Source organism: Carassius carassius, chromosome 27 (assembly GCF_963082965.1).
Source record: "Carassius carassius chromosome 27, fCarCar2.1, whole genome shotgun sequence".
NCBI classification, from domain to species: domain Eukaryota; kingdom Metazoa; phylum Chordata; class Actinopteri; order Cypriniformes; family Cyprinidae; genus Carassius; species Carassius carassius.
The window spans coordinates 9,999,432-10,023,252 of NC_081781.1; the positions used below are offsets into that span (position 1 = coordinate 9,999,432).

Genomic DNA, 23,821 nt, shown 5'->3' on the forward strand with positions numbered 1-23,821 from the left:
TAATACATGAGTTTCACAATAATTTGAGATGAACTTTTCCGTGACATTCAAATTTTTTGAGATACACCTGTATGTGTGTGTGTGTTTCCAGCCTTTGTTGAAGAGTTCAAAGAAATGTTATCAATGATTTTCTAAGAGTTTGACTGTTTTGCTATTGCTGGGGATTTTAATATTCACATAGATAATGCGGAAAATAAAACTACAAAATAATGTATTCATATATTGATCTCTGCTGCCACTGAATCTAGATCAGTCTCTGTCAGAAAGAGATGCATTAACAAGAACACTAGTATGCTATTTATGAAGGCTATATATCCAACACCAAGCATTTCTGCAGCCTATGTTGATCTTCTTGATTCATTTAACCAGGGGCGTAGTTTATGGGGGGGATGGGGGGGAGGTAACCCCCCAAATATTCAAATCCATCAGTTACAACCCTCCCAATATTTCAACATGAAAATCACAGTAGATCAAATGAAAAATATAATGTGAAAAAATAGAATTCATTTATTTTGTAAAAATAATTTTGTTCCTAATCAAATATGAGTATGTCATAATAAATCAGACAAAAAATACTCCCCCTCCATTGAACCGATTGGTAACGCCCAACCAATGAGTCGCACTTTCACCAAAACAAGCGAGTGGTGTTTGAATGGGAGAGCACACGGTTAATGTTAACGCCAAAAATGAAGAGAAGCGCTGCACAGCGGATTATATTTAACTGCTGGTCAGAGAGGGATGCAAAAACAAAACAAAAAAAAAACAAAAAAAAAACAAAGCATGTACTGAGAATGAGGTATGAGAATATTGTGTAATAGTTAGTACACACCACATATATTTTAGCTAGCTAATCCATTGCAATGTTTGTATTTAGTACTATGTACTATCAGTATAACAAGTTACCAAAGCAGCTGTCTGTTTTGCTAGTATATTTTTCAATAGTGTCTGTAATTATCAACGACAAAAGTATCCACATCGGTGTTTGTTTTCTTACTAAATTAATCTGACTTTTGAACGAATTGGATGAATTAACGATTTAAGTGGCTAACTCATTAAAACAGTGAAACACTGCCGCCTACTGGCGGTTTCAATACTTATTTTCTTTCTTTTGATAATCTCTACTATGTTAGAATTTTATGAATGATGATTATACACAAATTTCATAACATGAGGTGTATAATCTCTTAACATGTTTTTATAACAGATTCGAGGTAAATATAGCTGCAGGGTAGAAAACTCAGCAGAGGGAGAGGAGGAGCAGGTGATCAGGTAAAGAAGATACCATTCAATCAATAAAATAAAATAAAATAGGAAACAGTATAGAAAAACAGCAGTTTTGTAAAGTTAGGCTATACATTAATGCCTTTAATGTTTTAAAGATGTGTTTCCCTTTAGAAAAAAAATTAAAATGCATTAAGGTGGAATGTAAAAATCTTAAAATAAATGTCTAAATGTTGTCTCTTTCATATTTGTATATGTTGAATTTGTAATCAGTTAAAGCATGTTGCCATATAGATAGATAGATAGGAAGAAATAAATTATCCAATAACAATACACATAAAAAAAAAAATTTTTGAAAAAAAATAACGGGCAGCATACAACGTTTAACCCCCCCAATGTTCAAACCAAATCTACGCCCTTGCATTTAACTCAAAAGTAACAAATGTTATTGATGACATTGCTCCTGTGAAAGTTAGCAAGAAGACTGGCAGACAGAAATCGGCTAGGAGAAAATCGACTCCAGTTCAGAGTATGAAAAGACAATGCAGAAAAGCTGAGCGAATGTGACTGAAGACAACATTTGAAATTCACTATAGCATCTATAAAGATAGCCTTCTTGCTTTCAGTGTGGAACTAGCCACAGCTAGACAGACCCTTTTCTCAAACCTCATAAACAGTAACTTAAACAACACTTGCACTCTTTTTGCTACTGTTGAGAGACTGACAAAACCCCCAAGTCAGATTCCCAGTGAAATGCTCTCCGACAGCAAATATTTATGAGTTTGCTTCTTTTTTTTCTGAGAAGATCAATAATATCAGGAAGGCGATTAGCACATCTCAAAGTTATGCAGAGTTCAGACGGATTCGATTGCAATATACTATATGCTAATACAATATACTAATATAAAAAGAAGATACTATGTCTGCTTTTGAAGAAATTGATAGCAGAATTCTGGAAGAAATAGTAAAGCACCTAAAATCGTCAACCTGCTGTCTTGACACACTTCCAACATATTTTTTCAAAAGGGTGCTTAACTGATTAGAAGCAGACCTCTTAAAAGTGGTGAATGCCTTACTTCTTTCTGCGATTTTTCCAAACTCCCTGAAATCTGCAGTTGTTAAACCTCTTCTGAAAAAGTGCAATCTTGATAACACAATTTTGAGCAATTATAGCCCAATATCAAATCTTCCTTTTATAGGCAAGATTATTGAAAAGGTAGTCTTTAATCAGCCGAACAAAAACTCAAACTTAAACGGATACCTGGACAATTTTCAATCTGGTTTCTGATCGCATCACAGCACAGAGACAGTGCTCATTGAGATAATAAATTATATCCACTTAAATCTGATTCAGTGATGGTACTACTGGATCTCAGTGCTGCGTTTGACACTGTCGATCATAAAACATTGTTAGGGAGACTGGAAAACTGGGTCAGGCTTTCTGGGATGGTACTCAAATGTTTCAGGTCATACTTAAAAGGGAGAGGTTATTATGTGAGTATAAGAGAGCATAAGTCTAAGTGGACGTCCATGACTTGCGGAGTCCCACAAGGTTCAATTCTTGCACCGCTCTTGTTTAGCCTGTGTATGCTCCCACTTAGTCAAATAATGAGAACGAACCAAATTGCCTCTCACAGCTATGCTGATGATACCCAGATTTACTTAGCTTTATTGTCAAATGACTACAGCCCCATTGACTCCCTCTGCCAGTGCTTTGATGAAATTGACAGTTGGATGTGCCAGAATTTTCTTAGACCATTAGACAGCTGCAGCTCATTCAGAACGCTGCTGCCAGAATTCTGACTAGAACCAGAAAATCTGAGCATATCACACCAGTCCTCAGGTCCTTACACTGGCCTTCAGTTAAAATTAGGATTGATTTTAAAGTAATTTTACTTGTTTATAAATCACTCAATATCCTAGGACCAAAATACATAGCAGATATGTCCATTGAATATAAACCTAACAGACCACTCATTAGGATCGGGTCAGTTAGAAATACCAAGGGTTCACACAAAACAAGGGCAATCTGCTTTTAGTTATTATGCTGCCCGCAGTTGAAATCAGCTTCCAGAAGAGATCACATGTGCTACAAAATTAGTAGATTAGTAAATTTAAATGCATACACAAAACTCAACTGTTTAGCTGTGCTTTTACTGATTGAGCACTGTGCAATGTCCGAACTGATTGGACTATATTTTATATATAATCATTTTCTATTCTTAACTGTTTTAAAATCATTTTAAACATTTTAAATCAATTTTAAATAATTCTCAAAGTTTTTAAATTCCTTGTTGTATTGTTGTGATTTTTTTGTTCTATTGTACTATTCTGTATGAAATGTGCTATATAAATAAACCTGCCTTGCCATGACTTATACCCTGCTTGTGAAAACCCAGCTAGTCTTTTTTTATGTTTTTTACATTAAATCATCCTTCATAAAGATGTAGAACATTCTGTGAAAATATAACATTCATATTTTAAATGTTGAATGAATAAGGCCATGTCAAAGATTGAAATCATAGTGAAATTTATGGTTGAAATAATACTTTGATGCTTGTTATCTCATAATTAGATTTTGAGTTTATTTTCCAAATTGCCCCAAATTTGCTCGATAGGGTTGAGATCCGAAGCATCTGGGAGACGTTGCCACAGTTATTCTGGATTTAGTCTGTGTCAGTTTGTTCTGTTTCTTCATGTTATTCCAGACAGACGGATGATGATGAGATCAGATCTGTGTAGAGCACTGACTGCTGTCAGGCTCCTTGTGCAAACAAAAGAAAATCACTAGATTTAATTAATGGCAAAATTAATGTTTGGAAATGTAAACTCATATCTCCTACTGACACACTACAGAAAAATATAGAAATAACTGACTTAAAACCATTTTTAGCTGGTAAGAATACTAGTGTTTTAATAATTTTGTCCACCACTGTATGTATATGTGTATATATATATATATATATATATATATATATATATATATATATATATATATATATATAATGTGTGTGTGTGTGTGTGTGTGTGTGTGTATGTATGAATGATAGTTAAACATTTATATTATTACAAAAACCTGCTTCAAATAAGTACTGTTCTTGTGAACATTCTAATAAAGAATAAAAATGGGGAAAAAGACTGTATTATTGTGTTTTTGGTCAAATAAATGCCTGGGTACACATAAGAGCCTTCAAAAACATTAAAACAATCTTATCAATCCCAAACTTTTGAACAGTGGAGTGATATACAATATTTATAATTATTTGATATTTTCCTTCTTATATTAGGTTTAATGATTAAGCTTTGCTTTAAATCAGTAAACAGTTTTTTTTTTGTAAAATTAAGAAACATGAAATTATTCAATAACAGTTTTAGGCACCATTAAACAGGGGTAACAGCTAAATATTGAATTAATTATATTACAACATATTAAAAATCAAATCACAACATTGCTATATGGTGTAATTATTAAATATCTCAGAAATTAAATACAGTAGGCCAAAATCTGCATTTAAATGGGGATACAAATATTATGATATTTAATTCTACCTATTTCATGATAGATTTATGTTATGATAGCTTTTTATTGTTGAATTATCTAACATATCTAGTTAATTCTTACATCAGAATGCATGTTGTTTATGACTCTAAAAAAAATGTATCATTTGTTTAACATTCTTTCGCATCTCTTTCGGCCACTTATGTTGTAAGCCAGCATGAATGTCAGTCGTCTTCTCATATGTGAAGCGATCAGTTCTTTTGTTGGTTGCAGGGGTAATTGAGGTGACTCTCTTCTCCTCTGTGGATGTCAGGTGGATCAGTATGCAGGACATCAGAAGCCCTTGTCGTATATAGTGGAATTGATTAGCTCTCTATGAAGTGACTGGGTGTTTGCAATGCTAGTATTTGATGCATTCACCTTGGCTTACCCTCGACTAATGGCCGTAGGGCTATTTTGTTTGTGCGTGTGTGTCAGCGCTCCTGCGCCTGTATCTGCACTGGCACAAGAAAGAGGTGAAGCGAGGAGAAACGGACAGCAATAAATACTCCTGATATATCAAGACTTCCATGTCACACATAAATCAGTAGGAGATATGCTACTTCCTATAGTATCAACCCTTTTGATTTGACTTCAGAATAATCATATCGCAGGCTTTTGCACACGTGCACGCTCACTCTCTTGCCTCTGCTCGTATTATTGCCTTTGATTTTTTATTTTTTATTTTGGACCAAGATCAGAGCTGTGTAAGAGGTCATTCTCTGAGGTGTGATTGTGATATTTGTGCAACATCTAAGCGGCCTTCCAGGAATTTATCAGAAAAACATCTGAAAGGAAATGAATTTACTGCTGAACAGTTTCATATTCTGGACCTTTGCACTTCCATCAGACTGAACATTTGAATACTAAAGCAATGTTTTGTGGGATATTTGTTAATATATGATAGTGATCAGAATATTGAGGAGTGTAAGAGTGAACTTTGAAATGAGTGACAGTCTCTTTAATTAATTTAAACTGAAATTAAGATGTAGATGAGTTGGTTTGTTTATCAGAACAGATTTGGCATTACATCACTTGCTCACCAATGGATCCTCTGCAGTAAATGGGTGCTGTCAGAATGAAAGTACATTCAGCTGATTTAAAAAAGTCATATGATGTGATTTAAGCGTCCTGGGGTCATCACATTCCTTATTCTTTGCAAGGACAGTCTGGTGCTTCTGACTCACAGTCTATAAGTAAGTTTTTATACATAAAAAATTTGCCACTGATGATTCAAACGTGAGTTTTGAGCAGTGTGGAGTAGCACTTAATCCTCCAATCACAAATGCAGACATGGTTTTGTTTACGCGATACTCAACGCATAAAAAGACAGTATAAGTCATTATGATCAGTAATTTTGACCCCACTGGATGCAACAAATCCCTCATTTGTAATGGGTTTTATTAGTTTTGTCCTTTCGTGGCAGTGTTCTGACTGGGACACGCAGCATAACAAGTATGGTGAGGGGTGTAACATTCGGCCAATCACAACACACTGGATAGCTGGCCAATCAGAGCACACCTCGCTTTTCAGTGAGGTTTGTAAACAAAACTATGCTTTTCAGAAAGGCTGGCCATAGAGGAGAAACAATAATATACAGTTTGTGGAAAATATGTTTTTTGAACCTTAAACTGAAACACATTTCATTATACCAAATACGCAAAATAATGTTCCTTTTAGCAACTTCATATAACCCCTTTAAACATCACTATAATCCACAAGCAATTAACACAAACAAATATGCTGTATATTTTTTAATAAATTCATAATTTATGATGGATGTGTTTTTCAGTGAGTTATGTAATGCTAAAATTCTCCAAATCAGTTCTGATGAAGAAACAAACTCATCTACATCTTGAATGAGAGTCAGTTTTCAATAAAGTTTTCATTTATTGGTGAACGGTTCCTTCAGTGTTCCAGAGTTTGCCATATCTCATGATTGTGGTGTGTATTTACGTGAAGATGAGGTCAAGAGGAAGGGTCAGGTGCTCACGCTGCTGGCAGAACAGGCTCTGCACTGTCAGGACTTCAAGGCCTCCTACATCCACTGCCAGGATCTGATGGCTGCAGGTAAGCCAGCACAGCTTGACTCGAAATCTCTCTTCACTTTTTACTTTGTTTAAATCCAAGAAATGCACTGGGGATTTTCAGGGATCAGGCTTTTCTATACTTTAAAATCTTAAAGCTTAACAAGAAAGATCCTTGAAATTTTAAAATGACGATATTACAGTATGTATATTTTTTTGCTGTTCCATTTTTTGTTCATGCACCAAATGAGCATATTAGAATGATTTCTGAAGGAACGTGGCACTGAAGACTTGAGTAATGACTGCTAAATAATTCAGCCTTATCACAGGAATAAATTATATTTAAAAATATTGTAAAATAAAATACAGCTATTTTAATTTGCAATAATATTTCACAAAGCTTCTATTTTGACTGTATATTTGATCACATAAATGCCACCTTGATGAGCATAAGAAACTTTTTTCAAACTTTTGGATGGTACTGTGTGCAAACAAAACGATAACAAATACAAATTAAGAAGATTCACCAATATATCTTCTTAATAATGTAAAAAAACGTTGTGTTTCTGCTGTAATAAAACCATCTTCAAAAGAATCTACAGGGTTCCCACAGTGTTTTTAAATAGGTTCCTGCAGACATTTTTATGCTAGTTTGGCTAGAAGTTGCTTTTTTGGTGTTTACCTAAGTGAAGTTTGAATAACAAAATGTTCTGAATGTGATCAACAGACCCATCTTTATCATTCCAGTCAGATGCATCTGTAGTCAGAGCTCAAAGGTGTTTTATGTGTGTGCGCTTGTGTGGTGCTGTTCAGTCAATGCGCCATCAGATATTGGAAAGAGACTGGTGTTGCGTGCGTGTGTGTGTGTGTGTGTGTGTGTGTGTGTGTATGCTTCAGGCTGGGGTAGATTAATGCAGGCTTGAGAACAGAAGATTTGCTAATCTCTGATTGCTATCGGCAGCGGTCTCACAGCCTCACTAACATCAGTTTGGAAAATGGGTTAGCCTCTCTCCTGCTTCACTGTGTAATTATTCATTCACTCATGGAGAATGAGGAAGAGAGGGAGAGTGCTAGAGATTAGAAAGATTTACAGAATACATGAGGCAATAAGAGCCACGGATGGAAAAACAAGAATAGAACTTCAAGAGAATCTTCAGACTATGCTATAACTAAAGCCGTGGAGCTACAGTCGCTGGTGCTGAAGCAGGGGATTGTGGGTTTTGATGTTTTTGTTGTTGCTGGGCAGATGTTGTAAGAGCTATCTATCTATCTATCTATCTATCTATCTATCTATCTATCTATCTATCTATCTGTCTGTCTGTCTGTCTGTCTGTCTGTCTGTCTGTCTGTCTGTCTGTCTGTCTGTCTGTCTGTCTGTCTGTCTGTCTGTCTGTCTGTCTGTCTGTCTGTCGTTCTATATTACAGGTCCTTCTCAAAAAATTTGCATATTGTGATAAAGTTCATTATTTTCCATAATGTAATGATAAAAATTAAACTTTCATATATTTTAGATTCGTTGCACACCAACTGAAATATTTCAGGTCTTTTATTGTTTCAATACTGATGATTTTGACATACAGCTCATGAAAACCCAAAATGCCTGTCTCAAAAAATTAGCATATTTCATCCGACCAATAAAAGAAAAGTGTTTTTAATGCAAAAAAAAGTCAACCTTCAAATAATTATGTTCAGTTATGCACTCAATACTTGGTCGGGAATCCTTTTGCTGAAAAATCAAAAATACCTGAAGTCCAGTGTCAAGTACCCACAGTCAGTGATGGTCTGGGGTGCCATGTCAGCTGCTGGTGTTGGTCCACTGTGTTTTATCAAGGGCAGGGTCAATGCAGCTAGCTATCAGGAGATTTTGGAGCTAAAATATATGAAAGTTAAGAAATATGCTAATTTTTTGAGAAGGACCTGTAAATAGTTCTGTTGTTCTATGTCTATCTGTTCTAACGTTCTATCATTCTTTTATTCGATCTGTCTGTCATTCTTTCTATTACTCTTTGTTCTTTTCTATCTTTTTGTATTATTCTGTAATTCTTTATCTAACATTCTATCTGTAGTTCTGTCATTCTGTTTGCCTAATTATAGACTTTTGAAATTTTCAATCTAGGTTTATCAAACCAGCATTGATTGACAGACTTTCATTTTCTAGTTGAAAATCACTTGCATAGCAGATATATTATTCCATTTCCATTCTCTTTTTTGAATTAAAATTCAAAAACAAGTCAAAACTTAAGAAATGCCTGACCTCCTCCTCCAAAGTCAGTTTAAAATCTTTATAAATTTCTTTTGTTCCCCTCTCACTCTAGGCTATAGTGATGGTCGGGATGTGTGCGCTCAGTTGGGTCAGTGTGAGATGCACTCGCAGCTTTCTGCCCGTCAGGAGCTGATAGCGTTCCCGCTCACACACTGTCCTCCCTGCAACATCCAGAATTTGCTAACAGCTTCCAGTTCCCTTCAGACACAGATGCCTTTTTGTCAACCTAGATATATTGTCCCTTTAACTATTTTATACATGTAGAGAGAGAAATGGTTGCTAGTGTCTACATACTATTTTGTATGTAGGCCTACAATATTTCCTATAATTAATAACTAGTAATTGATACTTCAAGGTAAAAGCTAACTCCTGACCCCCACTTCAATCATAGTTTAAACCACAGGATGTCTCATACAGTATATTTATAGCTGGAATGCTTTGAATAGTTATTCTATAGAAACTTCTACCAAGTTTCCACCTCCTATCTTACCTAATTTCTGTGTATAGACATGTGTTGTGTTGGACACAGTATGCATAGACAGACTTAAAACTGAACTTTAAAGTTTTAGAAATCGCCTCCAGCACACACACATACTATTACCCCCTAAGCACTCTTTCCAGCTGTAGTCACCTCTGTCTCCCTCTGTGTTGACTGCTTTGGTGTCAGACTTCTTTCAGGAAAGGCCTAAAGTAGATTTACGTATACCGAGATAGTTGCCATATTGAAACACTCCAAAGAAAATGTATTAAGGAAAGGAATAGTAATTTAAATACGTTTTACTGCCGTGCCAAGTATAAATACTGCCAGAACGATTAAACATTTAAGAGCAAAGAAAATTGAAGAGAAAAAGGTATTGTGCTGAAGGGCAGGACTGAGAAAGTCAATGCTTCACTTTCCTCTCTTGTCTTAGGTTCTGTACCAGGCTGTAAATTACAAGATTGATCACTTTCAAGCCCGGAGAACGGGCTGCGAAATGTCTGAGCAAAAGAACAGCTCTTCTGCATCCATCACATCATAGGTCTTTATTTATTGCGACACTTTGAAGAGATTGGGGGGGGGGGGTATTTTAGAATATTGCATATGACGGTTTTGTGTAATTGTTTTTTTTTTTTCTTAAAAGCATGTATATGCATAAAAGTTCAATCATTGGCTTGTTCTGCGGCAACTGCACAGCCTATCGAGCGGAGGCTGATGCAACATCAGACCAATAAGGGCGCTTCGCGCCCTTCTTGCCACTTCCCGCCGAAACGGGTGTGGCCCAACCTATAAAAGGAGCTCGAAAAGGCTGACTCACCTGATTTTTCAGCTCTTCAGCTCACGCATCACTGGATCACGAGGAAGCAAGCGCCGTCTGGAAGAGCATATCAGCAGGACGAGCCATCCTGAAGCCGCTGGCATCGCCGCCTTCCACTGCCGTTCCTGCTGCGCTATCCGGCGCCCATATCCTTTACATCCTTATTCTGTTATATCCTGTGTGTGTGTTCGCCCTGCGACGCACATTCACAAAAGAGCTGCGTCTTTTTAAAGATGCCCTCGTGCGGCTCGTGCAGAGCCCCGCTCAGCGAAGGAGATCGTCACGTCATCTGCGTCTCCTGTCTGGGTGAGGACCATGCAGCGCTCGCGCTCGCTGATGGCGGATGCCCTCATTGCGAGTTAATGCCTATGGTGACTCTGAGGACTCGCCTGGCATCCTTCTCGAAGCCTGCATCATCCGCTGCGCCGTAAGAAGCGCCGCTCGCAGCGCCTACCAGAACCGCCTCCAGCTCGGCCGAGCTCGCCGGTTCCCTCCGCTTCGCCGGCCTCCCCTGCATCGCTTCCCGATGCTCAGCGTCCGCTGCTTGCCGACGCGTCATCTGAGGAAGTGGATCTCAGGCCCGCGTCGGAGGAAGAAGACACGTGCTCTCTGCTTGCTTCGGGCAGTGAGGGTTGGGCGAGCTCCGTGGATCTCGCGCCCGCTGCTCAGAGGCCCAGCAGACGGGGGGATATCGATAAGGAGCTGATGCGTGTACTCTCGCTGGCCGCGGCGAGCCTTAGCCTCGAGTGGTCTGCACCAGCGCCCCCTTCACGTTCCCGGCTGGATGGTAGCTATATTCTGGATGAGCGCTCTTCCTCAAGCTCAAAGCACGCCCCTTTTCTTCCTGAGCTTCACGAAGAAGTGGCGAAAGCTTGGGACGCTCCATTCTCGGCGAGAATCCGCTCATCTGTTTCGCCAGCATTCTCCACACTGGACGGTGCTAAGAACAGAGGCTACCTGTACTTCCGCCGGTGGAACAGGCTATAGCAGCGCACCTTTGCCCGCCCTCTGCTGGACGGCGGACTAAGGCGGCGTTGCCATCCAAAGCCTGCCGCATGACGTCATCGCTGCTCGCACGGATATTCTCTGCTGCTGGACAGGCTGCGTCTGCGTTACACACCATGGCTACGCTACAGATTTTCCAGGGCGATCTTCTCCGCAAGCTGGATGAGATGGGACCTGAAGCGATCTGTCTCGCGGATCTGAGGAGTGCTTCGGATCTCTCCCTCCGCGCTACTAAGTCCGCTGCACAGGCCATGGGACGGGTTATGGCTTCCGCTACGGTGGCTGAGAGGCATTTGTGGCTGACGCTTTCTGACATCAAGGAGTCTGAGCGCGCTGCGTTCCTTGACGCGCCGCTAACTCCTGTCGGCCTCTTCGGATCTTCCGTCAACGAGTTTGTGGAGAGATTCGCCGAGGATCAGAAAGCTTCGCAGGCGTTCAAGCACTTCTTGCCGAAGCGCTCCAGTTCTGCAGCTAGCCGCTCTAGACCGGCCCCACAGAGCTCTCAGTCACGCCCACCGCCTCCTGCTGCGTCATCGCGACAGCGTCAGCAACGCAGCTCGGGACCCCGTTCTCGCTCTTCAAGCCGTCGCCCCGCGTCGCGGGAATCGCGGCAGAGGATTGCGGTGAAGCCAGAAGCCCCGAAAGCATCCTAGCACTGCTGGGAAAGCGCCGGTGTTCGAGTTCCGCTGCGGCCGAGCTCTCACCCAAGCGCGCCGCTGTTGCAGTTCCAAGAGTTGTGACTGCCTCAGTGTCTTCTGCAGTGCGCAAGCCTGCACGAGTGCCCGCTTGCCTGCACACAAAAGCCGTTATCACGGCTACCCAGATGTTTCACAAAAAGAGTGTTTTTTCTGGTGTTCCGGCCACGGCCGATGGTGCTATAAATGTTGTGACGATGCCCACTCCTCAGTGCCCATCTCCACATGTAAGCACAGCCCTGCACACAGGGCCTGTGCCCATAATGTCGACTCAAGTCGGTCGCGCACACTGCATAGTAAACGTGCCCACCCCTCAGTGCCCACAATTACTATGTCACACGCGTCATGTGGTTTCTGTAAAAACGAAACCCGTGCACGCTCGTCCGGCCATGGCCGATGGTGCTATAAATGCAGTGACCATGCCCACTACCCAGTGCCCATCTCCACATGTAAGCACAGCCCTGCACTCAGGGCTAGCGCACATAAGATCGACACAGATCGGTCGAGCGCGCCGCATAGTAAACGTGCCCACTTCCCAGTGCCCACATACACTATGTCACATACGGCGCGGGGCTTCTGTAAAAACGAGGCCCGTGCATGTACATTCTGCACAGGCAGACAGCGAGTTGAAAGTGGTAAAAGTGCACACATGCAGCCCACAGTTACTCGCAGATATATCGAGTCCCATGGGACCCGCTCAGCCTCCCCCCAGTCGGTTAAGCACCGGAACGGGGTCGAGGAAGAGCGATCTGCCCGCTGTGATCAGCGCGCTCCCCGCCTCAGATGCGCAGCACACTCGAGCGCCGCCGTTGCCCAGTCAACAGAGCGCGTTTCGCATCCAGCCCTTAGCCATTCATGCAGATGCATGGTCAGCGCTTCCAGGGGTTTCGGATTGGGTGCTAGGCATTATAAAGAGAGGCTACTCGCTACAGTTTTCTCGACGCCCGCCGCGCTTTTCAGCGCGCGTCGAAACTACGGTCAAAACAGAAGTAGCACACATACTTCGGGCCGAAATATCAAAACTGTTGAGCAAAGGGGCTGTAGAGCCTGTGTCTCAAGCTCAAAGCGAAGGGGGGCTGTACAGCAGATACTTTCTGGTGCCCTAGAGAGACGGGGGTCTCAGGCCCATACTGGATCTAAGACAACTGAACAAGGCATTGATGAAACGCAGTTTCAAAATGCTCACGACCAGGAAGCTCCTCGCGCAGATTCGCAGAGGGGACTGGTTCATGTCAATAGATCTGAAGGACGCGTATTTTCAAATACAGATAGCGTCAAACCACAGGCGATATTTGAGATTCGCCTTCGAGGGCCAGGCATACCAGTTTACAGTCCTGCCATTCGGCTTGTCCGTAACTCCTCGTACGTTTACGAGGTGCATGGATGCAGCGCTCGCTCCTCTCAGACTCAGAGGCATACGAGTGCTGAATTATATGGACGACTGGCTGGTTCTGGCCCAATCACGAGCGGAGCTCGTGGACCACAGGGCCGTTTTACTCGATCACCTCGAGAAGCTCGGTCTCAGTGTCAATTGGGCGAAGAGTTCGCTGAACCCCAGTCAGATGATCCTGTTTCTGGGTATAGTTCTGAACTCGTATTCCATGACGGCGCGGCTGTCACCACAGCGCGCGATGGGCATTCAGCGCGCAGCGAGTTCTTTCCGCTGCGGCGCGACCGTGTCGCTCAAACACTGTCAAAAGATGCTGGGTCTCATGGCCTCAGCATCTCCGGTTCTGCGGCTGGGCCTGCTCCGCATGCGCCCCCTGCAGTTTTGGCTGAAGGCTCGGTTGCCGCGCAGAGCGTGGGCGTCTGGCCGGCTGCATTTCAAGGTCGATCAGAGCTGTGTTGCGGCTCTAGCACCTTGGACAGCGAACGGCTGGTACCGATCAGGTGTAAGCCTGGGGACTTCCCCGAGTGTGAAAATGGTGTCGACGGACGCCTCCACTTCGGGATGGGGAGCGCTGCTCGAAGGCAGACCGTCCTTTGGCCTATGGTCAGAACGGGAAAAGCTCCATCATATCAACTGCCTGGAAATGCTGGCAATGGAGAACGCGCTAACGCGCTTTTGTCCCCATATCAAGGATCACCACGTCGTAGTCCGTTCGGACAACATGTCCGTGGTGTCCTACATAAATCGCCAGGGCGGTCTCGGGTCCCGAAACCTGTGCAGGCTGACGGAACGCCTCCTGGTTTGGGCTCAGCGCAACGTGCGCTCGCTGAGAGCAGTGCATGTGCCTGGACTGCAGAATCTGGGTCCAGACAGGCTGTCCAGAGGCAATGTTCCTACGGGCGAATGGTCTCTACACCCGCAAACAGTCCGGCTGTTGTGGGAGAGATTTGGCATGGCGGAGGTGGACCTCTTTGCGTCCCACGAAAACGCTCACTGCCCCGCGTTCTTTTCCAAGAACGAAAGCGCGCTGTCACGGAGATGGCCATGCTGCCCGCTTTATGCGTTCCCTCCCGTCTCCCTCCTTCCGTAGGTGATAGAACGGGTGAGAGAAACGAGATGTTCAATACTGCTTGTAGCACCTCTTTGGAAGAACCAACCATGGTTCCCAGATTTGATGCAGTTAGCAGATTTCGCCCCGTGGCCGGTACCGTTGAGGAGGGACCTCCTCTCGCAGGCCAGGGGCTCGATTTGGCACCCTCAACCGGAGTTGTGGTCCCTCCATGTGTGGGCACTCAACGGTTACCCGCTGATCTCGCAGTGGGAGTGCTAAATACCATCACTCAGGCTAGAGCTCCGTCAACACGACGTCTGTATGCCTCGAAGTGGTCGGTGTTCTCCAGCTGGTGCACAGCTCGAGGTTATTCATTTATCAGGTTCTATAACCTGGAGGTTCCCGCCTTGCAAGCAAGGCTGCTGTCGGTATAGTCGAATCAGGGCCCTGAGGGGAATTCTGAGTTCACGAGCGCTATGCGCTGCCGACTGTTATATGGGCAGTATTGTGTAAGACCCGCATTGCCACATTGGTCAGGCCTTGCCTCGACTGTGTTATGTCATATTGCCGCATCTACGGATGCTGCTAGATATGGGACGGAGGGCTTTCCCCCTTTCTGTCCTGGACTCTCTGGGAGTCCCTCAGGTGACTGTGCACTGTAAATCCTGGGCGTTGCTTCAGGTTTATTGGTGTGTGATCCCTGCGCGCACGGCGTTTTACATTGGGTTCCCGTAGCGTCTTAGCTAAGACGCAGTACAAGAGAGCTCTCGTAAGAGAACGTACTCGGTTACTAAACGTAACCTCGGTTCTCTCTAGAAGAGCGATCGAGTACTGCGTTCTCTGCCGTGCGTACGATTCACTCTGGTTCCTCGGCGATGAAATAAATCAGGTGAGTCAGCCTTTTCGAGCTCCTTTTATAGGTTGGGCCACACCCGTTTCAGCGGGAAGTGGCAAGAAGGGCGCGAAGCGCCCTTATTGGTCTGATGTTGCATCAGCCTCCGCTCGATAGGCTGTGCAGTTGCCGCAGAACAAGCCAATGAGCGAACGAGTCGTCTCGCCTATGGCTGTGTACTGCTGCAAATGCGCTTTACAAAAATACAAAATTAAGGATAATTTTTTGCTTCCGAGGTTACGAGAGAACCGAGGTTACGTTTAGTTACCGAGTACGTTTCCATGGAATTTAGCTTTTCAACGGTAACATTTTGGGTTGGAATTTAAAGGAAAAAAGTATAATGCATTAATACATTAAAAGTATAATATATATATATATATATATATATATATATATATATATATATATATGTATATATATATATAATTTTTTCATTATAATTATTCAAATTATTCAATAAATACAAGATTATAAGCTTTTTTTTATATTTCTAATAACATGCATAGATAAATAATTTACAATAGAACCATGAACCTGCAATAAGAAAGTAAAAAGGGTTCATTTGGGCTTTGTGCTTTCTGTAAGCTTTCGTTACACATTTTTACTTAAGCACCAATGCTTCATTCATGGCTATAAAATAGTAAAATCTTCTCCTGGATCATTACATTAAAGTGGGCTGTAAAGCACAGCCTTTGACTGAACTCTGAGTTCAGTGCTTCAATAACATACTCTCTCTGCATTTTTCATACAGTGTATGTATAGCTTCAGAGCTCAGCTGCTTTACTCATAGCAAGCACTGTTTTCACTTACCATGAGAAAAGTTGCCACAGACATGTTTAAAGATTCATATGCACACAAAAATATACATTTGCGTAAATGTGTGTGCATTGTTTATCTGCTGAATGTCTATTTAAAGCTGAATGAAGTATTGATGAGGTGAGATACGTGGTTTGGGTTTGTACACACAGTCACAATGTTTCTGACATTTTTGAAAAGTTCGCTCATTGCGGTAACATATAAATACATTAATTTCATTAATGTCATGTTGCTACAGCGAGCTGGCAGAGCTTTGCTTCACTGATGGCGGAGAGCTTTTTCACTCAGGAGTCAATTTACGTCTCTGTGCCTTTACCTTCATTTATAATGCATGTCGAGTTTAGCTCGATGTGATGACTATAGTAGCACTTTTGTTTGTTTCATAGGATTAAATGGAAATCTCTGTCCCTGCTGGGATTTCCTCCAGTTTCTTTGTGTCTGTATTATCCCCGCTGTGTAACGCTTGCCTTAAGTAAATTAGTATACTTCCCCCCCCCCTAATTGCAGCATGATAATATTTACAGTCTCAGCTTGTAGATCAACACTTTTGGCCATTTTTGCAATTAACAATTTACCCGAGTTTACATGGTTGCACTTGTCTGTGAATAAACAGCAGAAAATAAATGTCCAGACTGCCCGCTTTGATTTTGGTTTGTTTAAAAGTCCACTAAATAAAATAAAGTATAGTAAATTAATGGAGCAAAATGAAATGAAATTATCTTACACTAACCCATAATATATTCTAATGTTATATAATATAATGTAATTTGTGCTGAGCAATGATAGATCATGATTAATCGCATTCAAAATAAACATCTCTGTTTGTATAATATATGTGTGTGTAATGTGTATATTTATTATGTTCTGTATAATATTTACATGCATTTAAATTAGTGGTCGACCGATATGTGTTTTTTTGACAGCCCATGCCGATATCTTGGAAAGCAGTGGGGGCCGATAGCCGATGTAAAGCCAATATAATTTTTAATTTTTTTTATTAATATTTAAGAAATTTTAAATCATTTGACAATGGATTTAAAAATAAATTTGTAAAATGAACATAATTAAGATGACAAAGTATTTTTTCACAAATAAAAAATATGATTAAAAAAGGCAGTAAACACCGGAACCAACAGGGCACTCCGTATTCTGGGAAGTTTGTGTGCATTGGGATTCATTTTCAAATAAAGCCAGGATAACACAAATTTTACATACAGCACAGAGAAAATTACATTAATATGACAGTGGGCAAATGCATAAAGAGCAGTATAATTTTAAATCACAAGTTTAAAGTTTAAAGCATTCAATTTACACCGACCGACCGTCACACAGAGAACACGCGATCATGCTGGATAAAACTGCACAGCTGAATTCGACTAAGTTTGCAAGGTTTATAAAAATAAATGTTCAATAACCATTCAAAGATTTGTGTAAATGATATAAATGTGTATTTGCTTAATGCTGATGGCAAACGAGAAAGAATTATAATGTTTGCCTTTCTATTAATAATAATATAAAAGCAGTTGTTATAATACTTTTTGTATACATTAATTCCTTTGTTTAACAGTTCTATCAGATTATTAGACAGACTTTTATCCATATTAGACAGAACTTTAATGACGATGGCAAACAAGAGGGAGAATGTGAGCTGTCAAAATAAAAGTCGGCCTAACAGAAAAACGTATTGACTGATGCCGATATTTGAAAAATGCTAAATGGGATATATCGGTCTACCACTAATTTAAATGTATATACTTTATATATAAATATATTACAAATATATATAATTTTTTTTATATATACATGCATATGTGTGTATGTAGATATATATAATAAATATACACAGTACACATATAGGGCCCTATTTTAACAATCTAAATGCAAAGTGTAAAGCTCACGTCGCAGGTTCACTCAGGCCGTGTCCAAAACCACTTTTGCTATTTTAACGATGGAAAAAAGGTTGGTGCGCCCAGGCGCATGGTCTAAACGGGTTGTTCCTATTCTCTTAATGAGTAATGGGTGTTTTTGGGCGTAACCTGCAATAAACCAATCAGAGTCTCATCTTCCATTCCCTTTAACAGCCAGTTGTGCTCGTGCCATGACGGATTTGCCATTTACACGGTGGGATTTGGCAAGCGCAAAGACAGAACGCGTCTCCGAGATGAAACGGAGCTGCTCGTGTGCGAGCAAATAGATAGCCTAATTCTGATACATGCGATGACTATCCATTATGACATGTAGGCGCACACACACACACACACATATATATATATATATATATATATATATATATATATATATATATATATATATATATACATATGTATAGCCTACAGCAATGCACCTGAATACACCTCTTTTTTAGACCAACACGCCCATGGGCACAAAAATAAGCGCAAATGCATTTGCTAATTAAACGACGTGTCGCTGTACAGGAAAATGCGAAGGGCGCCGGACTGAAACTAGCAAACACACCTGCGCTGTGCCTTGCATCGCATTGCGCCGGGTGTTTGATTTACACAAAAACATTTATTTTGGATGCAATTATTACTTGCCCAGCACTAAATATAATATAATATAATATAATATAATATAATATAATATAATATAATATAATATAATATAATATAATTATATTATATTATATTATATTATATTATATTATATTATATTATATTATATTATATTATATTATATTATATTATATTATATTATATTATATTATATTATATTATATTATATTATATTTGGTTGTGGTTTCTGCATTTCATTTATAAAAAAAAAAAAATCAAATCACAGCATCATGGTCCTGATTTGTCAAGGCAGTTCTCCTTTATTTATAAAGCACACAGTTTCACATCAGTTTTAAAGAAACTCTTTCTTAAAACCCCTAGTGTGAAAGTCAAAGGTGTCTGAAGAAGGAAAAAGACCTAGTACTGTATATATATTGTTTATTATAGTTCAGCTATAACAACTGTAATTTGATCAGTACGGCTCATGTTTGACCTGCCTTGGCTGCCCATAGCAGGCCGGAGCTGCTGTTCCTGGATCAATTAACCCCACAGACCTTCTGTACAGAACCACAGCCCGCACTATATAGCAGGGTCCTGACCAACACCACCATGACCACCAGAGTCGTGCTTACTGCCGTCAGTGACTCCCATTGGTGGAGGGAGTCCCTCAGCTTACTTTGCCCACTGCACGTAAGTCCCATTTAAATTCAGCCTGAGAGGTTTTATTCGCCACTCTCTGAAGTGTAACCGCATGCCTCGCTCCATTATGCATCACTCCTCTTCAAAACACAACCGCCAGGAACAGGCTGGACAGAACTCAACAGTGAGACTCGCCTGCACATTTTTTGGCAGGTTTTGTTAGGCCATTAAAACCCGGCATGATTGAACGAACTTTTCCCTGACCGACGTCTGTGTGTCTCTTTGTGAAGCGGTTTGTTTTTTGAGTTCCTGTTTCTGTGTCCTCCATCTGTGAGATTTGCCAGAGTCCTTCCTGTGAAACGGTCGATGACAAGCTGAAGCTTGTGCATTTCTAATGGCCTTCCTTGGTGACTGCCTCTCAGGGCCACAATCCAAATCTCCCCCTGTCCTTGGCAGAAGGCTCTGGCGCCTTATGAACATTTACGAGTGCAGCTAAAACATTAATGGCTCCTGCATGCATGTCTGTGAATGTTTTATGATTATTCTATGAATGTTTAATGAACGTTTATCTCCTCTCAGGGACAAGCTGTGAAAAGAAACTGTACATGTGCGTCCAATCAGAACGCCGAACTGGAGAGGCAGGGGTGCAGTCCTTTCTACGAGTAGCTGTTCAAAGATCCATACGTCAAAAGGGTAAATTTCACTGTTTCTCCATCCTTCTGGCTCTCATCTCTTTGTGTTTTTCTCATATACTGTAGCTTTATTTGTTAGTATGATGTTTAGTTCTGTGTGTTCATTATTCTAGGGTATATTAAAGATTTTTTGTCATCATTCAATTCAATTCAAGTTTATTTGTACAGTATAGCGCTTTTCACAATATAATCATTACAAAGCAACTTTACAGAAAATTATGTTTCTACAATATTTAGTAGTAGCTTATAAGTGGTGACTGTCAGTTTGTGCGCATATGACAGGATTTTTCAGAAAAATTCATACAAGACGTAGTCAGCCAGATGAACATTATTAGCAGCAGTTATTATATGATGCAGTCACACTTGATGTAAATCCCATGGCAAAACATTGAAACAAAAAGGAGACATCATTAGCATAGCTGCTGTTCCAACAAAGTAAAATTAATTAGTTTAACCCAAGCTAAAGAATAAGAATGCACATGTGATCAGAAACAACTGCAGTCACAATTTAAGAGATGCATTATTCGAATGCTTGGTAAAAAAGATACGTTTTTAATCTAGATTTAAACAGAGAGAGTGTGTCTGAACCCCGAACATTATCAGGAAGGCTATTCCAGAGTTTGGGAGCCAAATGTGAAAAAGCTCTACCTCCTTTAGTGGACTTTGCTATCCTAGGAACTACCAAAAGTCCAGCGTTTTGTGACCTTAGGGTGCGTGATGGGTTGTAGCGTGGTAGAAGGCTAGTTAGGTACGCAGGAGCTAAACCCTTTAGGGCCTTATAGGTAAGTAATGATAATTTGTAACTGATACAGAACTTAATAGGTAGCCAGTGCAGAGACTGTAAAATTGGGGTAATATGATAATATTTTCTTGACCTGGTAAGGACTCTAGCCGCTGCATTTTGGACTACCTATAGCTTGTTTATTGAAGATGCAGGACAACCACCTAGAAGTGCATTACAATAGTCCAGTCTAGAGGTCATGAATGCATGAACCAGCTTTTCTGCATCAGAAACAGGTAACATGTTTTGTAGCTTGGCAATGTTTCTAAGATGGAAGAATGCAGTTTTTGTAACATGGGAAATATGATTTTCAAAAGTTTTTCATTTAATTACCTTCATGTGGACTTTCTTCAGTGCAGCACAAATGGAGACGTTTTGAGTAATATACAGGTCACACTTTTCTGTGCAATGAATCTTAAGCTTCCAAACTTTGAGTGAATAACACTGAACTGTTCTTCACACATAGTTATCATATGGCTTCAGAAAACTTGGAATATGGCACAATAAATGTTTTATTATTATTTATTCATTTTTATTAATTCATTCAGTTGACAGGTATTCGCTTCTATCATGTAATAGATATTTTAGGACGAATTTCAAAGCTTTATGTAAAAATGTCAGAATAAACAAGTAAAAACCAAAGTGTAATATCCCTTGTTGTCCTTTAATTAATTTTTCAGTCCAAGGATGTGTATTCCTCTTATGACTACACCCCTCAAGAAAACTTCACTGAAGTTTTACTGCGGACAGGCAAACTGGCTGAAACCAACATCGAGGGACAGAATATCTTTCCTGCAACCGAAGTTAGTGCTCCTTAAAGGCTGTATACAAACATTTGCACTTAAAATCAGTTCCCATCACAGTGACTGGTGACCTCACCCGTCCCCCATCACCCTCTTGTTAGCTGCAGTGTCCTTGCTAGGAATACTATCATCTCTGGCCCCCGGGGCAGATTCTCAGGTAGCAGCCGTTCCCTCCGCCTGGCCTCATCTCACACTGATGTATCACCACTCGCTGGCTACATGTCCGGAAGAATAGCGTCATATTGATTAATTAATGTGTACTCACCACAAGCAGACAGCAGTAAATAATGCGCACCCTCCCGATACAAGAAAGATAGCGGCTAGTCAAAATATCAAGGCCTTTTGCGTCAAGATGGATGAGGCGAATGAGAAAATCAATGCGGAGTGATGGGAGGGGTACAGGAACTTTGGTGGAAGAATGCAAATATAGATTCTCCCTTTATGTCTTACTTTTTTCTGCTCTGTTTTAATTCCTTCAGTGTCACTGTCGTTCAGTTCAGTTTCGCACGGCAGGCGTAAAGTCACCTTCGTGCGGGAGAACGTGAGATGAAAGGAAAGTGCTTGCGTCGGGCTGATAACGCTAAATTAATGACCTGCACGTTAAGACGTATGCTAAATAACACTTCTTCCTATAAGAACAGTCATGGTTCTGTGCTCTTGTTTAGATATTGCGCTCATGTCCTCTCTAATCTCTGTGCTTATTTGTGAAATGCGTAAAGGTTATGAATTAAGGATGCTTCCCGCTGCTGATATGGTGATATTTTTTCCCCCTCATGTGTGCATCAAGCTTCTGACTATGAAACAGTATTTTTTTTTTCATCTCATTTAGAGTTCTAAATGAAAAACATATTTTTGTTTGTGTAAACAATTTACTAAATGTTATAAATAAATAAAAAATAAATAACATTATTTAATAAATAACATGTTGATTTACGCTTGAAGTATGGAATAAATATTTCAATAAAATATATATTTACATCCCAAATTTGTTTATGATAATAATATTAATAAATCAAACTATTTATGTTTATTTATGCTGGATAAAATTTTCTATAATTGCACAATTCTGATTGTGTAAACAACAACATTACAGCAGCATTACACTGTGTCCTAACTACATGCAACACAACAAGACTGAATATGAATGAGTGGTGAATTTCTATTCAAAATGTGGCATAATACGGATTTATTATTTGGCACTCCTGACATAAATTACTAAATAACTGTCACTGCAACAATGTTTTATCAAAACATTGGTCAAATATAGAAGCTAGAGTCTTTAAACTTTCAATTGATGCACAGTTTGTCCAGATCAAGTAAGAGAGTGATGTTTAACGTGCTGTGAAAGTGAAACAATAATAAACTGGGGCCGTCGCCGATCCTTGCACGCAAAGGGGATAAGAGAGAAACAGACTAATATTTGCATAGATGCCATTCTTCTAACGATGTAGCAAGTACATCAGGTGTTATGGGAAGTGTTCCCAGTTCCGGTTTACCTAATTAATGCAGCCTAAAAATCCTTTAACGGATTTAGATATTAGAAGTGTATTAGTGTGTATTACATATTTATCCCTACTAACAGAAATAGTAAATTGTATAAATGAATTTTTTTTTTTTTATTGTTTTATTGACAATTTAGCTAAATTAAAATACAGTATGTGAGCAAAGAGAGGCAAACATGTATGTCGTCATCTAGCGAGATTGACTGCATGCACAAGACTCCCTCAGCTCCAGCTGTTTTTGATAACATTGTCTTGCCAAGGATTATTTGATGCACAAAATGCCTTTGATACAATCACAGACTCAGAATAGCAGAATAAAACTTAACACTGTATTGCAGTTCTGTGAGAAATGGGAACTGATGGGCTGCCTGAAAAATTACACTCGCATCACCTGCTAATCGTGTTTGAGAGTCTGGAACTGTACATGTCTGCACAGCAGTCTGCCTTTGCTTTCGAACGCTAACATTTTTTCACTAGCTTTGCACCGATTGTTCTCGTGTGTGTTGCTGCAGGTTTAAGGAGTGTTTACAATCGTCCCCCCAGGGTGTTTGTGGTCAAATCCTAATTGATCAAATTTAGCCACAATTCCTCTAAGGTTTTGTTCACTGTTAAGTGAGTTTAAGTTTACAGATTCATAATTGCCTACATTCAAGGGTTGTCATAGAAAATAATCATGTAATATGTTACATAGATCCATT

The 23,821-nt window shown here is 40.4% G+C and overlaps 1 long non-coding RNA gene across 3 annotated transcripts in view; it reads left to right on the top strand.

The window, feature by feature from the left end:
• LOC132106680 (uncharacterized) overlaps nucleotides 1–21,756 on the top strand; it is a 35,308-nt gene extending 13,552 nt beyond the window's left edge. The window contains exons 4-7 of one of the 3 annotated variants that reach the window (XR_009424184.1): nucleotides 6,727–6,829; nucleotides 19,219–19,396; nucleotides 19,925–20,038; nucleotides 21,499–21,756. This is a non-coding gene — a long non-coding RNA (uncharacterized LOC132106680). Of the gene's footprint in view, nucleotides 1–6,721; nucleotides 6,830–19,218; nucleotides 19,397–19,924; nucleotides 20,039–21,498 lie in introns of all 3 variants that reach the window. The other 2 variants (XR_009424182.1, XR_009424183.1) reach the window with 2 other exon arrangements.
• Nucleotides 21,757–23,821: the final 2,065 nt, after the last annotated feature.